At 40.3% G+C, this 6000-nt stretch overlaps 1 protein-coding gene across 1 annotated transcript in view; it reads left to right on the top strand.

Annotated features, from left to right (window-relative positions):
• The first annotated feature begins 4926 nt into the window (after positions 1–4926).
• The window catches only part of VAMP7 (vesicle associated membrane protein 7), a 69267-nt gene continuing 68193 nt past the window's right edge, over positions 4927–6000 (top strand). The window contains exon 1 of the mRNA XM_056128854.1: positions 4927–5026. The gene's annotated coding sequence lies outside the window, so the exon portion shown is untranslated. The remainder of the gene's footprint in view (positions 5027–6000) is intronic.

Genomic DNA, 6000 nt, shown 5'->3' with positions numbered 1-6000 from the left:
ATAAAGCATTAAAAGAGGAGCTTTGATAAGATTCTAAATTGAGGCAACATTTAGAGTTCACAATGTGAATAGTTCAGGACCCTTAGGATCCAAAACTCATTCTTTTTCTAAGATAAAATGCTGTCTTTGAATAATTAGATATCAAATAAAGCTAATATTAACATAAATTGTGTACATTTGAAAATGGTGGATAAAACTGAAAAAGAAGTGTTTTGATTAAAAATAAAGAGGCATTTTTGAGATCATTATTGAAAAAACATGATTTAGACAAAGGAGGCAACATGTACAAAAACATTGAGAGATAAAAGTACATGGCACTTAAGCTCTATTTGGGCAAGAACATTGTGTCGTTCATTGATATATCTTCTGCATCCAGAATAGGTCTGGTTCATAGCCTCATTTACTATAAGTTATTGAAGGATTGGATATTTTAATCCAAATATTAGATGTATAGTACAGGAATAGGCTTGAACACAGGATGTGTTGGTGAGAGAAGAACATGAAGCAGATTGTCTTACACATGGCTGACCCCAGTTGAATCTTATGCACTGTATATCTTCCCTGAAGCACTTCCAGGAGTGATCCCTAGGGATAATCCCTGAACCCTAAGCAGAGCTGGATGTGGTCAAAAAACAAACTAACAAGAAAGAATACTAAGTAGAAGTAAATACAGTCCAGACTATGGAAGGACTTAAGTCTCTGTTGAGAATCATAGACGTAAAACTCTATATGATATGGAGCCAACAAACAGTTAAAATGGTGTTTTCAAGTGATCAGATTTTATTGTGGGTAAAGTAATCTCAAGTGATGTTGAATGGGGTGAGGTGGAAAAAAAGGGAAGGAAACAGTATAGGTACGAAGACATTACACATTATTAGTGCCCAGATCATTTTATTCATGGTTTTTTAAATGTGCTTCAGTTGATCTATAACCTACTTAGAACTGAACACAATAGCTAAAGTATGATACATCATAAAATATTCTCTCTAAATATAAACTCATAAAAATAAGTGCTAGCTATCATTTTATAAGGCCTAATGAAGAACTGATGACAAGCACAATCCTTGTTCAATAAATATTTCTTTTTGTCTTTGCTTACATTCTGCTTGTCATTTCTCTTTAGTAATTAGCAAAACAACTCTTGAATACAGGTATTATTATTATTTAAATCTGGGAAAACCAAATTCTAACTAATGAGATAATTAAAGAGAATTAATATAGCTTGCTGGTTGTTTGCATGTGAACTTTAAGGGTCTAAAAACATTCAAAATAGTACCCAAGTTTCTGGCATGGGAAACTGATTGCATGACTGTTTCACTCTATCATGGAATTGGGGAAGATGTAACAGACTATATGAAAAGGAGAATGGGAATGTATTAAATCAGATAAGGACTATTTTCAGTTTTAGGTGCCCAGGTACCATTTATACCTCAGTCTGGATCATTGCAAATCCTGCCTAGACTTTCCATATCTTAGAATTGTCACCAACAATTGACAACTAAAGCAGTGAAATGGTTAAAGTTATCCAAGAAAATTGTGAATAAAAATAGTAAGAAGAGAAAATAGGGTACAGTCCTATAGCACATGGGGACCCAGGAAAAGAGAGTAGAGTGCATCATCTTAGAAAGAACTAAGAAAATAGAAGGTATTTTGAAGTTAATGTGTCTCCAACCCAATTTATATTGTGACTTCCTGATTCCCAATGTCATGGTATTTGTAGGTGAGACTTTGGAAGGTAATTAGGCCAGGAAGGTGGAGCTTCTTATGAATAGGCACAGTACCCTTCTTAGAGATTTGAGAGATAAGACAATACACAAGCCAGGAAGTAGGTCCTTGCCAGAATCTGACTACTCTGTCAGTCTCATGTGAAACTTTCTAGCTTTCTTAACTGTGATAAATAAATTTTTATTAAAAGACACCCAACCTATGATATTTTGTTAAACATTACCCAAACTGACAGAGAAGTTTTCAAGAAGGAGAAAACAACGTGAAATCAGCATATTTGAAGTATGAAAATGGCTGAAAAGTGTCTATTTGTTTTAGCAATACTGTTGAGAATTTTTACTGGAAATGTAATTATGGAAGAAATACCAAAAGCTTCAGTCTGTGTGGTGAAGGATTTGAGATCAGGAGAGGGTCTGCAGGTTTTAGAAATGGGACTTTGGAATGCTTTGGGTGAGAGAAATGCTACCACTCTTTAAGTACAGATAATAATAAAAAAAGAAAGTGGAGGGACAATGACAAATCTTGAGCACACAGCTTCTTAGATAAAAGGATAATCCTTGTTTATTGTTATTTTAGTTGCATTTTGGGGTTATTTGGGGGGCTACCATTCTAAAGGGTGGTAAAAGACATGCTGGACCTCACAAGTGCTCTATTGTTGTTCTTGTGTGGGTGGTCACTGGCATGCCCGCGGTGACCTGAGGGTCCCCTTAGTGTGTTTGGAGTTGATCATCATCCCCTGGCGAGCCGAACGAAGGAACGGGGGCCACCAGACTTGTTGGTAATCAGTGGCCATTTATTCAAGTTTCACAGCATTAGTTATAGAGAAATAATGAAGGGTTTGGGGTAGCAATTACACATAGGTAATTTAAGCAACTGAGGCTGAACATTATAATAAACAATGAACAGATGTAAAGCCCTTGCTCCAGGGGAAGTTCTCCTAGGAGATACCCAAGGATAAAATCTCATCTAAGTGCTTGCACTCTAGTTTCTTGCTAGGAGATCCGCTCAAGGGTGGGATTCCATCCAAGGATGTATTGCTTTCTCCTTTCCTTAGCCAGTATCCACTTAAACAATCATCTTAAATTTACTTCTTACTAATATGTCTAGCCATTTTGTATGGATTCAGTAAGAGATATATTAAACTTAAAGGGTGGCTCTTCCTGGGGACATCTCACTATATGTCCCAGACTATAGTCGTCAGGCCAGGTTAGTCTTTCCTAACCCGAGAAGGATCCTTATTCAGTTACTTCTTTTGGGGTCATGGCAGAGTTTGTTCCATGACCATGCTCTTAACTTATTATACTTCTTATGGCACTTAACCTTTTCAGTGCCAGGGTAGCTTACAGCTTACCCTTGGTCCATCCCTGTCCCTTGCCAGGACCCCCACTCCATTTTGGGGTGTTAGGAACTAAGGGCAACTGAGGCTTAAATCAAGTAAATATGATGAATGCCCAAGAATAAATATTATTCGGAGTCAATTAACTCTCACGTTACAAAAGCTAATGTTTGTTGAAAGAGCTATGCTTGGAGTATGACGATTCACTCAAGTGAGAGAAAGAATCTGGAGTTCCGACCTCCGTCAACGATTGAGAATCAGGGACGCTGTCTCGTTTGCCAAAACGTCAAAAATCAGATTGGCTGGACACATAATGCGATTTGGAGACAACTGCTGGACTAGAGCCATTACCAACTGGATTCCATGGAATGTCAAAAGATCAGTATCTGCCCACCTACGAGATGGTCAGACTTCTTCGTCAAGACCCTGAACGATTGGTTTGAGGCTCTTCATGTTCCGGGAGTGAGCAGACGCCATTGGGCTACACTAGCACGCAACAGGGACAAACGGAGACGTTACTGGCGCCTGCTCGAGCAAATCAATGAGTAATGGGATGTCAAGTGATCAAGTTACAAAATCATAGCATTGACTGTCTACCTGTGTCTATACAAAAAGAACATTGCTCTAAACTATACAAAAGACATAAAGGAAACAGAAAAGCAATATAGCACTTACATATGCAAAATGCAGGACCCTCAGAAGTATTTGACTTTGCAGGTCACAGGGTCTGATTTTGGGGATATTTGTGAATAAAAGATAAGGGGAGAGAGCACAAAGGAGAGGTCAAAGATAAACACAGAGGATTTTGTCTGCCTCAAGGAATTGGGAGCACTGCGGTGGGAATATTTCAATAAGCCTAAGCTTCCTGTGAATGGAGAAAGGACAAACCAACATTACTTCTTAAAATTCTTAGAACTATAATCCATCACCTACCATTTGAGCCACTTACTTTGCCCCATTATTATTATTATTATTATTATTGACCCAGAATGAGGGACACAAGATTAGAACATTTTGTGACAATGGTAGGAAACACTTCCTGTAAGATGAATTGTATTTCTTTCTGTGAAATAATAGGTGGCTATAGCTGCTGGGGCTAAACGTGGAAAGATACATTCATTTATCCTATGTACTAAATGCTGGTGTTCTCTTTATGTACCTGCATCTCCTCTCGTTTTCCGGGATCCTCAGGTGCTTGATGTTTCTCTCAAGAATTATTGATGAGTGCGCCAAAGAAAGAAAAGAAAGGGGGCCAGAATGCCAGAATGTTGATCAGTGGTAAAGGACTTGTCTTGCACTTGTGAGGTTCTGGAACAGAAAAAAAGTGTGGGGAGAGAGAACCCCATCACTCCTCCCCCCACCTCTTCTACCTGGTCAGCGAGGGGAAGGGAAGGGAGAGGAGAGGGTAAGAAGAGACGGGGGAAGGAGCATAGAAAAAAAGAGGGAGGTGAAAGAGAGGGAAAAGAAAAGAGGAGGGGGAGGTGGGGGAGAGAGGGAAGGAGAGAGGGATGAGAAAGATGAGAGGGGAGAGTGGGAGGAGACTCAGAAGGGAGAAATGCAAGAGGGGAAAGAGGTGAGATGGGGGCGAAAGAGGTAAGAGAGAGGAGAGCGTGAAAAGGGAGAGGGAGGAGAGAGTTACTCCAAAAGAGATTGGAAAAAATAGTGCAAGAGCGAGACATATCGTGAACAAGACAGAGAACTCTTGAGAAACTGGCGGATTGGCCATTTGGAACTACCAGTTCCGGAATGCAGTGCGGCTCAGGCCCCTTCCACTGCCCGTTCTCATTGGAGAAACGCTGACTTTCCCAGGAGGCCTCGCGCGGGCGGGGCGCTTTACGCGGAAGCCGTTGGCGTCCCGTCCCAGTCCTATCTGGGAGCTGACTGTAGGCGATATCCCCCGATCATCAGTGCTGACCCATACTAGTCTGCCCTCGGCCCGTACGCTCGCAGAGGGTGCCCGGACAGGTAAATGGATCAGGGTGTGACCGGCGGAAAGTGGGGAAACGACCATGGAGGGAGGGCAAAGGTGTTGAGGGAAGATGTTGGGTGGAGGAAGGAGGTAGTGCAAGGGTGACTCGGGCTTCTTTGATGTCAACAATTCCAATTGACCGGCAGGTACAGTTTTGGTTAACTGCGTTCTATGCCGTTTAAAAGACCCTGAGCTAAAGAGTGTCAGAATACGTCACTTATTACAGGGGGAGGGAATGTTAACTTTCCCTTGATTCCTCTTCTGTGAAATATTGCTTTTAATCTCTTGAGATGACTTGATTCTTTAGCTCCCATCTGTGTCCTTGTTTCTATGATGACGTCACTTTCTGCTTCAGCTCCTACTTCTGAGCTTCTTTGTAAGCTTTCTGTACACCCTTCTTTCTCCACCTTGTGTAGACAGCCCTTTTCCTCACTTCCGAAAGGGTTAATTCCTCGGCGTCAGGCCATTACGTTGTTAATCTTATTAGCCGATATTTAAGAAACTCTGTCCATTACTCTTTGGCAAGTGATATATATCCCTCGCCCATAAACCTCAAAACAATCACTTACCAAGTTAATTTCTCTTTACATTACTAATTGCTCTCAACTACTTGTGCCTACATTGACATATGATCACAGGATACTTTCATGCTTTTGATGTGCATAATAATTATTTGTTAATTTAAAGGTTGCATTTAAGTTTTTTTTATCTGTTTTTAAAATAAAGTAAATTCTCCTTTAGCAGATAAAATTTTCTTTAGAATCGAAATTCCAGGGAACAAGTATGTGTACTAAGCTCTGAGATGTTAGAAACCAGCAGACCCACTCGTATGTTGAGTGACTGATATCCTAGAGACTTCTAAGTGCAAGACATACCTGAAACAAGTCAGAGAACTCTACTACTTGTGCCTAACATGTCTGTATGTGTGTGAGGTTGAACAGGGAAGATCAAGATGAATATCATGGTGATG

The sequence above is a fragment of the Sorex fumeus genome, unplaced genomic scaffold, assembly GCF_029834395.1.
Source record: "Sorex fumeus unplaced genomic scaffold, SorFum_2.1 ptg000070l, whole genome shotgun sequence".
Taxonomy (NCBI): Eukaryota; Metazoa; Chordata; class Mammalia; order Eulipotyphla; family Soricidae; genus Sorex; species Sorex fumeus.
This window is presented reverse-complemented; position numbering and strand designations above follow the sequence as displayed.